This window comes from Tenrec ecaudatus, chromosome X, assembly GCF_050624435.1.
Source record: "Tenrec ecaudatus isolate mTenEca1 chromosome X, mTenEca1.hap1, whole genome shotgun sequence".
NCBI classification, from domain to species: Eukaryota; Metazoa; Chordata; class Mammalia; order Afrosoricida; family Tenrecidae; genus Tenrec; species Tenrec ecaudatus.
Window position 1 is genome coordinate 15,500,941 of NC_134548.1, and position 12,015 is coordinate 15,512,955.

General features: G+C 45.2%; 1 protein-coding gene across 5 annotated transcripts in view; it reads right to left on the reverse strand.

Annotated features, from left to right (window-relative positions):
- Positions 1-11,671, reverse strand: part of ADGRG2 (adhesion G protein-coupled receptor G2) — a 120,297-nt gene extending 108,626 nt beyond the window's left edge. For 3 of the 5 annotated variants that reach the window (XM_075539627.1, XM_075539630.1, XM_075539626.1), the window contains exon 1: positions 11,556-11,665. The gene's annotated coding sequence lies outside the window, so the exon portion shown is untranslated. Of the gene's footprint in view, positions 1-11,555 lie in introns of all 5 variants that reach the window. The other 2 variants (XM_075539629.1, XM_075539628.1) reach the window with 1 other exon arrangement.
- Positions 11,672-12,015: the final 344 nt, after the last annotated feature.

The window sequence follows — 12,015 nt, forward strand, 5'->3', positions numbered from 1 at the left end:
CAAACCTACTGCCCAGAATGTAAACTCGAATCCTGGTGTCAACATGTGCTCCAGCCATGAAATGCAGCCGCTTGTCGCTGGAAAGCGGCTGGGGTGGACAGAAGTGGTCAAGGCCAGGGATCTGGGTGGGGCACCACCAGCATTCGCGTCGGCCCCTGAAATGGACACCACCCAGTCTCTCTGGAATGAATGAGGAAGTACAAAAGCTTGAAGCCAAGAGAGAAAAGGGTGGTTTCATGCCTGCCCCACCCCACTCCTTTCTTCATGTCAGCACCTGGGGTTTAGTGTGTGTGTGCTTTGGTTTGGCGTGTGTTTGAAGAGTTCAGCAGTTTCTCCTCAGGTGTTTGGAATGTTTGGAGAGAGACCAAGTGAAGGGATTCGAGAGAGGTTGCTACTTCAACTTAGGACAAAAGTGTCAAACGCTGAGTCCAGTTGGGTCTCCCTCACCAGACCTCCTGCTGAGAAGCTGCCTTTCCATTCCATGGATACCAAATCAGAATGGACATCTTCCCAAGATCCCCAGGGGATCCTGTGGAAATACCCTATAAGGCACCTCACAACAAATATCGTTCCAAAATGTCCTTCGTTGACTTGTAACTTCCTTTCTATTCCCTTTCCTTCATTTCCTATTCCCTTTCCTTGGCAATATTAGGAATCAGTGCTTACCGAAGGAACACACAAAGTTCCTCTAGATCTTTGGTGCTTCCTTCCCCCCACTAGCATGACCTCAGTTCTACCTTACAAATTGAATTAGACCAGAGCATGCACATTGCTACAGATAAGAGCCCGCAACACAGGGAATCCAGGATAGATAAACCCCTCAGGGTCAACAAGGAGAGTAGAGATACCAGGAGGATTAGGGGAGAGTGGGGGGAGAGGGGGAATTGATCACAAAGATCAACCTAGAACCCCCTCCCAGGGGGATGAATAATGGAAAAGTGAGTGAGGGGCAACAGAAGATGATGTAAAATATGGAAAAAATCATCTATAACTTATCAAGGGTTCATGAGGGAGGACGGGCTGGGGAGAGAAGGAAAAGAAACGGGGAGCTGATCTCAGGGGTTCAGGTGGGAAGAGAATGCTTAGAACATGATGGTGGTGGCACATGTGCAGATGTGCTTGAGACATTGGAGGAATGTATGGATTGTGATAAAAATGTAAGAGCCCCTAATAAAAGTATTTAATTTAAAAAAGGAATCAGTGCTTAATCCCAAACTCAAATCAACCCCCCTGCCATGGAGTCCATTCTGACCCGAAACCACCCTCTAGGACAGAGACAAACTGTCCTTTGGGGTTTTTCACAAGAGGACAGAGCCTCGTTTTTCTCCTAAGAAGTGACTGGTGAACTTGAACCACTGGCCTTGTGCAACCCACTATGCCACCAGTGCTTACTAAGTCTGTCTTATTCTAAGGCTAGTCAGGGAAGGGAAACTTTGCCTCAATCGCTGTAAAACACATTTAGCTTTTCCAAGAAGGTAATCTGGAATTGACTCAATGGCAACGGTTTGGCTCTTTGAATTTTTAAACCAATCCAGTTCCATGGAAGAGTAGAATGAGAATAAGGCTCTAAGGAGATCCATGAAATGCTACTTGACACATTGGCCTATTTTCATCAGGATGGTGCTAGAACAAAAACGAATTATCATGACGCCTCGGTGATAAATATCGTGGCAGTGTGTTGCTCTTGACTCGTGTATGAACTCGGAGTACAGTAGGCATTTGGCCCAGTTTTTGAAAAAAGAGATTTTACTGGGTAACAGCTTCTCCAAATACCACTCCCCCCAAAAAAAACCCAAACCATAAATTCTGTCAAAAAGTCAACTGTCTAAATGACAGAATTGTGCTCATTTGTACTGATGGTTTTCCTGGAATCTTCAGTACCATATCTGAGGGGGCTTGAACAATCAAATTAAAACATGACATTATCCCCCCGTGAACTATTGGAAGTGCCCCCACCCCAGAGAATCCACTGAAAGATTTTTCAAAAACACAGCCATCCTTCCCACTTCCTTACTCCCATATATTCAGTGCGCATATTTCAGTGCAGAACCAAACTGAAAACTAAACTATCACTGCCCTGCAGTTGATTCCAATTGATAGTGACCCCATGGGACAGAGTAGACCTGTAACTCTTTTAAGAACACAACCAGCCTCATCTTTCTTCAGGGACTAGCTGATGGGTTGCGACATTATTTTGGTGTCCTCTCCCCAGATTTCAACACTGCACACAGACCATCACTTTTGTTATACTGGAGCCAAGGGTGACACGGATGCGATCAATTCTATTAGAAATAAAGGCAGGCAAGAATATCATTTCATTGGCCATCCCCTTCTTCCCACTTAATAACCTACATGCAATCCTCCCAAATGGAGGAGGGAGAAAATGGGTATGGCCGATTCACAGGAAAACCTGTCCATCTTCTGAAAGCTGAGCACTGGTCTATACGGCTGCTGTGAGTCAGAATCGACTCGATGGCAGGTAGTTTGAGTTTGGGGGTTTTGAGCCTTTTTAGTGAAATTCTACACTGAGAAATACGACACTCGTGAGTCCTGGAACCCCTGCATGGGTAGGAAGTGATTCCCTTTTGCCTGGACACTCTAGGAAGTAGTATAGTTTATACCTATGAACCAATTTATTAAATCACTGTTCTCACCAGAAGCTCCAGACTAGCCCCAAAGACACACATGTGCTCGTGGAAGAGAAGAGAGCATCTACTGACTGTCTGCCATGTACTAGCTTGTGCATGTTTAGGCATCACAAATGTAGGAGGGTAAGTCCAAAAGTATTGCTATATCCAAGAAAGAGAGGTGGGGGACTGAAATAGGGTGGAGGACTTGAGCAAAGTAGGCAGTTGGGATGGATTTTGGAAGCCGAATTGGCAAGGCATGTGTGGATTGGCTGTGGGGCATGAAACTCCTATGTTTGGGGCTTGAGCAATTGGGTGGTACCATAGAGACTGAGAATGGTCACACTGAAAACGGATCAGGTTTGGGGTAGAGGTGGCAGTAAATCAAGATTTTTGTCTCAGAAATATTGAGTTTGGGTAATATTTTTATTTAGAAATAATGAGTTTGAGAAGGGAGTCCCAGGACATGCCAACCTTGGTAGGTGGAGCGGAAGAGGAGGAGCCAGAAATGAAGACTTCAAAAGAGTTACCAGCTCAGGTAGGAAACCAAAGGAGGTGTGGGCTAAGGGAATCCACACGAAGAAAGTGTCCAAACACACAGAGGATGACTAATAAGCCAAATGTTGCTGCAAACTCAAGCACAATAAGTCGGCTAAGTAGCCACTTATTTGTCAATGTGTAGTTCATTGAGGTCTGACAACAGAGCTCAGGAAAGAATCCCAATTAAGTTGGGCAAATGACGAAGATTAAAATGTAATGTCCAGAAGACCTGGTTAGCAGGTTCCTTTGAGAAGAAGAAACCAGAAATGAGGGGGACAGCTTCAGAGGGCTGAGAAATCAATGGAAACCTTCTTTAGGACTGGAGATATGGTAGCATGGATGTATTGTAAACAGCAGGGAATGGTTCAGCTAAGAGAGAAGGTTTGATTAAGCAAGAAAGGAAATAATTAACAAATAGATTCTTCACAATTTGAGCACCAAAATACAACCACTGAAAAATCAGGACTTCATGAGTTCTTAATGGTAATGAATAGGAAAAAAGGGAGTCCGGGTAGTGCAGGGAACTAGGTATTGGACTGCTGACCACAAGGTTGACAGTTCAAACCCACCTGCCGCAATGAGGGAGAATGATGAGGCTGTCTGCTCCTGTAAATATTTCATCTCAGAAACCCTATATAGGATTTCTCTGTGTCAGAATTGACCTAAAGGCAATAGGTAAATAGTTAAATGTAAGAGAAGGCAGTGTCCTTGCTGAGATCAAACAGGGAAGGGTGGAGAGAATGCTAGGGTTAGAGAATTCTTCTTTCTCACCACCATATAAAGTTTGAATCTAGCAAAATCATCCCTGAACACTGAATCTGAAAGAAAATATTGATGAGGAAAAGGAAATGTGGATCTTCCTACATATTGCTGATTAGTTAAATACACAGTGAAGAAACCAGATACCACCTCGATCAGATCAAACTTAATGTCACCAAGAATGGTGCAATGGGCAGCTTAGGCTTCCTATGAAGAACACATCATTAGCTGTGCGGTTTTCTGGCCCCAGAGCATAACTTGAATCTAATCATACACAAAAAATCAGGCAACCCCAAATGATGAATGTTCTATCAAAAAAATAACACCACCAATTTAAAAGCAACACAGGTAAATACTATTATGTACACAATCTTGCAATCACAGTAATAACAGTGATCTATGAGTGGATATATAGACACACTGGCTGAACAGGTGTGGGAGAGAGAGTGAAACTATATATATGTGTGTGTGTGTGTGTGTGTGTATGTGGCCTATAAATAAATAAATAAATAAGTATATATATATATATATATATATATATATATATATATATATATATATGACAGAGGGCATTTCTACATATGCTTAGCAGCATACCTGGCCTCTACTAGGTGCCAGTAGCATTCCTCCATCCACAATTTGATTTCAAAACTGTCTTCAGGACGCACATCAGCCTGTGTGAAACTACTAAGACTATAAGTAACAAAATCCAAAATCAGAGTAGGAAAATGTATTAAATCTTACATTCTGAGCACCCAGTGTTCAGAAGGTTATGGATGATGGTGAAAACACAAAAATCCATTTGCAGAGACCCTCACAGGGACTAAGCCGCCATGAATCCCCTCTAACCATTGACCAAGGATGGGAAAACCCCTGCCCACAAAGTACATGAGAAAGTGTATTATTACAGAGACAGTTAGGTTAAAATTTAACACACCTTATCATTTCTTTTTCCTTTTAATCCAATGTTGTTCAGTTTTTTTTTATTTTCTGCTTTCTTTGGGGGGAAAAATGTAACCAAAGTCACTGAACAAGTTGTACAGAAATTGTTCAATGACAACCTAATTGGCTGTATAAACCTACACCAAAACACAATAATATTTTATTTTTTAAAAATGCCTTCAGGTATGGCCAAATGTCCCCTGAAGGTAAAATTATCTCCAGCTGAGAAGCACTGTGCTAAAAGAACAAAAGCAATAAGCATTATGTGTGTGTTGTTGTTGTTGTTATTAGTTAGTTGTTGTTCTTGTCGATTCCAACTCAATGAGTGCAGAGTCGAACTGTTCCACGGAATTTTCAAGCAGATCGACACCCCTGTCTTCCAATTGACCTGTCTTCCTCCAGGTGGGTTTAAACTACCAATCTATCAGCTAGTAGTCAGACACTTATGTAACTGTTTATGCCACCCAAGGACTCTTATCGTCTCCTCAATTGTTGTGTGCCTTTGAGTTCATCTCAACTCATAGTGACCCTACAGGGCAGAGTAGAATTGCCCACAGACAGATTATCACATTTTTCTCAGAGTGGCTGGTGAGTTCAAACCACTGCCCTTTGGGTTAGCAGTCAAGGGCTTAATCACTGCACCACTAAGGACCCTTTCTCTTCCTCTAGCCAAAAATCTGAGCTCACAGCTATCAAGTTGATCCTGTCTCATAGCCACCTTATAGGGCAGAGTAGCACTAGGGTTTCTGAGAGGATATCTTTCCTTGAGCACACAGCCTCATCTTTCCCCTGCAGATTGGCTAGTGGATTTGAACTGTTAACTTTGCAGTTAGTGATCAGATGCTTACCTCACTGTGACACGAGGCTCAGAATATAACCAATACAGTGCAGAAGATTGGTCTCAGTGAAGAAAAGAAAGAAGCAGCAACAGAAAACATCTCCAAAAGGAATGGAACCTCCCCTCTCCCCCCTCTGCCGCCCCCCCCCTTAGGATGTGGTGATTTTATTTTAACAATTGGTTAATCGTGAATAGGTGTGGGCTTTACATTTCAGGGCATCCATTTTGTAGTCAACAGTTTAAACTATTTATCAACATTGCCTCCCAGAGGGATGGAACATTTTAAGATTAAACTTTGAACTTTTACTAAACTAAATATGAGAAGAAACTTTTTAAGGAATAGGAATAGTTACCAGAACCCTACAGGTAGCATAATTCATAATGGTATTATTAGACACATTCCTATCAAAATCAGAAACTCCTACTCAACATTGTCCTGGAGGTAAGCCAAGCCACTAAGGCAGAAAAATAAAACGATCTGGGGGCTGGGAAGAGATAGCTCTATGTTATTGCTATTTGCAGACAATTTGATTGGCTACCTTGAGATTCCAAGAGAATCAACTGGAAGGACTATGAGAGCTACTAGCATTTCAGCAAGATGGCTTGAATATAATACAACAAAAAGCCAAACTCGTTGCCATCGAGTTGATTCTAACTTGCAGTGACCCTACAGGGCAGGGTTGACCTGTCCTTGTGGGTTTCTGAGGCTCTCTCTATATATATATCTTTGGGAGACAAGAAGCAGGCGAAGCCAGCTGGTGGTTTAAAAGTGCTCGCTTTGGGGTTAGCAGCCCAATGTATAACTCACGATACCACTAGGGCACTCAGAAATATTCCCATGTGTCATAATAGTAATTAGAAAGTGAAATGGAAAAAAATGCCTAAGAACAACAAAAATCCCCAGCACAAACAATCTTGGAATTCAATTAACAGGAACGGCTGACAGTGTGGTATTGGTGTAAGGATACACATCCAGATACAGGCAACACAACAGTGTCCAAATGTTCCACCCCATTGCCACTGACTTAATTCTAACTCGCAGTGACTGTATCGGACAAAACAGAACTGCCCCTTTGGATTTCTGAGGCTGTCAATTGTTACAAGAAGCTGAAAGCCCCTTCTTTCTCCCCCCTAGCAGCTGGCAGTTTCGAATTGCTGGGCTGGTGTACCATCAATTACTTTTTGATATAGGGGTCAGTGGGATATTGGGGGCACATGAGAATACAGGCTTTTCACCAAAGGGTGTTGGAACAACTGATTATCTACGTGGGAAAAAAAGTGTACCTAGACTCTGATTTCATACAAAAATAAACTTGAAGCTATAGACCTTGATGTAAATGATAAAACTCTAAAACATCTAGAAGCAAGTATGAGAGAAAGCCTTGATAACGGCTTACTTAAAGGGCTATACATGATCAGAAATGAAGAGAAAATAGAGACTTTCCAAAAGTTAAAAATGTCTGAAAGACATTATGAAAATCAAAAGGCAAGCAAGCCACAGACTGATAGAAAATTTTGACAATGGATATCGCAGACAGAGAACTTGTATCTGAGGTGATTCCAACGTTTGTGGAAAAATTCAATTCTCTTTGAATTCCATTTTTCTACAAACCTTTAAAGTCATCTTCCTATGAAGAGCTTACAACTCAATAATAAGACACTCACAAAACAAGGCTGGTCAGAAAGCACGTGATCATTAGATATCAGGGAAAGGCTAGCCAAAGCTTCAAAGAGATGTCTCCATATGCCCACTAACCAAATAAACCCATTGTCATCAAGTCAATTCTGACTCAGAGTGACCCTTCTAGGATAGAGTAGACTTGCTCTAGAGTTCCCGAGGTGACACAGAATTTCTGAGGCTGTGAATCTTTAGAAGAGCAGAGAGCCTCATCTTTCTCCTATAGAGTGGCTAGTACATTTGAACCATCAACCTGTGGTTAACAGTCCCATGCCTATCACACAGCACCATGATGAATCACATAGTCACTCTCAAAACTCATTGAATTGATTACGACTTATAGCAACCCTATAGGACAGGGTAGAACAGCTCCTGGGTGAGGGGTGGGGGAGGGGGAGGAGGGTGTTTTGCGACTGTAACGCATCATGGGAGTAGGTAGCCTCATCTTTCTCTCATGGAGAGGCTGGTAGTTTCAAACTGCTGACCTTGGGTTTTGCAGCCCAACTCGTAACCACGATGCCACCTCGGCTGAAATAAAAGAAATCAACAATAACAAGTCCAGGTTGGTTCTCTCATCCACTGCTGGTGGAATGTAAAATGGTACAGCTACTTTGGAAGCTTTGTAATGCGTTACAACAGTAAACCATACCACACAGCCATCTCACTCCTAAGCATCTATCCAAGTGAAATGACCAGTTACATCTACGCAAAAAGCTCAATGTGAATGTTTGTATGGCTTTATTCAGAATCACTTCAAATTGGGGAACGACTAGATTGCGACAAATCCACACAATGGCATATTTCTAAATAATAAAACGGACTGAGTAAGTGATCCAGGCAACAACATGGATGAATCTCAAATGCATTCAGAGGCAGCATCACTGATGGCTCCACTTATATGACATTCTGAAAAAGGCAATGGTAGGGACAGAAATCAGATGCAAGCTTGCCAGGGGCTGGGAGTGGTGGGAAGGGCTGACTACCAAGGGTCAATAGGGAATTGTTATGAGTGCTGGAATTCCATATCTTGATGACTGTATGCCATTTGTTAAAACACCGAACTGCACACTAAAAGGGTAACTTTTACTGTATAGAAATTATACCTCAATTTTAAAAGCATGGCATGGACTCATCAATTAATTAAATACACTTATAAAAGGGAACACAGTGTTCATAAGAACCTTATTTGAATGAGGGAATCTTTAAGCACCTTTTTTCAAATGTTCCCTCCAGTTCCCATAGGCCCTATCTCAGACCAGGCACCTAAAACTGAGTTCAAGGAGGAATAAGGACTTGCCTATTTTTAAAATCCTAAACCTTCCAGAAGAAGCTTTCTTCTCTCTCTTTTGAGGTGAGAAAAACCTTTCTTAGTGAAGCATGAAAAACTACCTCTCGGGTTTGTAACTGAGGGGAAAAAAAATCTCTCCTTTCTTATCTTCAGAACTATGACATCACAGAAACATATTCACCACTACGCCTTCTTTAAGAAAACAAACTGGGGCGCTGCCCAGTTTGTATCATGCATTTGAAGGTAACTTGGCACTCTGAGGCAACAACATGGAAAACTATATGTCAGTCTCCTCTGGACAGTGACAGCACCAGGGGCATCTGTAGTGATGTCTCCATTTTGTGTCCAAGCTGCCAGCCACATCAGAGCTCTCTTAACAGCCGCCTGGGCCGCCATAAAGCGCCTCTTCACTGGCGCTTCCTAACACCTGAGCAAACTCATGCTGCTCCTTCTGGAAAGGCTGTTCACAGTACCAAAAACAAAGCGGCTCGACTTTTCCTGCCAACTCAGCCAATGAAATTCCACTTCTCAGACTTCTCCCCCGCCCCCCTTCTGAACAAAATTGTATCCATAATTCAAGTTCGGGGTTGTTGTTGTTTTTCTCTCTCTCTCTTTTTCCAACTTTTTTTTTCCCCAAGAAAAGCACACACACCTGGAATCTGTGTTTTCCTGGCAGGACTTATTCACAGACCGAACCCCCGAGGCTGGCCCGGCATCTCTTCAGGGTTTTTTACTAGCTAACCCTCTAAAGCACTCCCACGGAATGGATTCTGACTCTGAGTCAGAACTGTCCTCATAGAATTTTCAAGACTAAATATTTACAGTGAGCAGTTCAAAACTACTAGTCGCTCTGATGGAAAAAGAAGAGGCTTTCCACTCTCAGAGTTACAGTCTCAGAAACACACAGAGGTGCTTTTACCCTGTCCTTCAGGGCTACTCCGAGTCGGAATCGACTGGATGCCAGTGAGTGAGTTTGGTTTTGCGTTTTAAATCTTTACAGAAGCAAATCGCCTCGTCATTTTTCTCCCTCACCATGGGTTCCAACCTCTGATTTTTTGGCTAGCAGCCCAGCGCTTAACACACTGAGCCACCAGGGAGCTTTCTAAACCTGCTCTATCCCCCTGTGAATGAAAGTCACCTTGCAGGGATATGGGAAAGATAAAAGCAGAGGGAACCTGATCAGGGCTGGCAGCACACTGAGGCCCTGTAAGACAATACCCCAGGACAGCTATAAAATTCGGCTACTTTTCTTTTCCATCTTTGCATTTGAGCCACAAAAGCCGCCAAACTAAGCCATGTCCAGCTCCTTTTAGATCTTGACTAGGCAAAATAGTATGGGATGTCCAGTACCGAGTCCTGTGGAAACAATGCACACGTATGTCACATGCTGTGCAAATGATGGTGATATCAACTTGGTTAAATCGTTTATTCATAATGAAGTATTGAGGCACTGTTGGCCATGGATGGCAACAAAAGTAGCAAAAAATGTAAGCACACGCAGAACTGGGGCTGTCATGCGCTGGCTTACCTCTTCAGATAGCAGAAGTTGATAAAGATTGGAACAATTGGAACACCGAGCCAAACTGCTATCATCCAGTGGATTCAGAATCCCCGGGACACTATGGAACAGAGTAGAACTGCACCTCTGGGTTTCAGAGAGCGTTCGTCTTTCCTGAAACAACCTCATCTTTTTCTCCCAACCCCTAGCTGGTCTTCAGTTAATACGCCTTCACTCTCCATCACTTGTCTACCCAAATCCTGATCAAAGAAACAGACAAAAGACTAGTAACATAATGTATAGGTCCCAGGACATGATGAAAATGGAGGGGGGGGGAACCTTTGTTTAAAAAATATCATTAAGAGTTTCAAGAGAGGGTCAAGAGAGTATTAAGCACACTGCTGGTTCCTGTTCATGGAAGCCAGTCTCTGCTATTCGATAGTATCTGTGGCTAGGAAACCCGTGTGAACTATAAGGCACTTCGCTATTAGCAAGAGTCTCAATGTGAATGCTGGGGGGTGTGAGGCGGTGGAGTCTGTAATGTCTAAAGCCCTAGTCTCTCACTCTACTGCTTTTTCCAGAGATTTTCAGTCTGTTGGACAACATGTAGTTTGCTGAAGGGCTCTGTCACAAAACTGGGGTCCAAGGACCCCCAACCTCAGCACTGGAGAGGGGGCAGATCTTCAGACTCTCTGATCCCCATCAGAACTCACTGGATCAGAATCTATAGACAAAATCCCTTGGGGATTCCTGTGCATAGTACAGACTAGCAGATTTGCCCGTTGCAGCAACCACGTAAGACCTGCCTCATCTGGGTAGCGGAACAGCAGCCTGCTCTCTTTCCATCTCCCAGAGGCTCAAATTTAATGGAAGCCCCAATGGAAACACGCTCACCTCTGCCCTCCATCCGCCTCCTTTTGGCATCCTCAACCATCTTGTCAGCTGGGGGCCACCTGTCCTGGCACCGCTGCACCCACCACTATCTGGCGCGGGAAACCGAGTCCTCCGGGAGTCGCGTCCCGTGGACCGTCCAGGCGCTCTGGACTCCTGGCTCCTTGCTACCCCGGCTGGAGCACTTTGCTCCCATGTCTAAGTTTTGGATACTCGCATCTCCCCTTGGGAAACGCGTCGCCAGAGTCCCCAGTCCCCAGGCGCGCGGTGTCCCCCTATCGGGGCGCTGGCACCCAGAGCTCCCCCTTTGCCCCTGCCTTTCCGGGTGGCTCGGGCCCGGCTCTGAGCCGCAGTCCAGTGGAGGGAGGATTCATCCCGCCGCCCGTCTCCTCTGGCCCCGGGGACAGCGCCCGCGCCGCCGGCGCTCGTCGCCAGCTCCCGGGCTCAGTCTGCGGGCTGCGAGGGGCCGAGCCATCCCGGCGCCCCGCGCTTACCTGCAGGTCCCCGCCGACGGGCTGGCTGCTGGCTCGCTGCGGCCCTCCTTTTCCCCGCTCCCGCGGGCCGCCTCCCTCCTCCTTCCTCCCCGCGGGCTGGGCGCCGCCCCCGGACCGCTCACCCGTGCCCGCCCGCCCGCCTCTCCAGCTGCCCAGCTCAGCGTGGCGCGGCCGGCGCTTGGGGCGGCAAGGCTGGGCGCGAGGTGGGGGAGAGGGCGGGGCGCGCAGGGAGGGGGCGGCGGGGCACAACGTTCCAGCCCTGGGGCAGCTCCGGCTTCAAGGCCAGCTCCAGAAGGCGCCCTGCTGAGTTGCTACCCTCTGGGAACCAAGAGATCCTGGGCCACCTGGTGTCCCCCTCCTCTAAGACCCCAACCCCCAGGCCCAGCCACTCCCCTGTAGAAGTCGCCCTGGTCCCCCTGATTGCCTGTCCCACCACTTTCGGTGTTGTGATAGGTTAGAA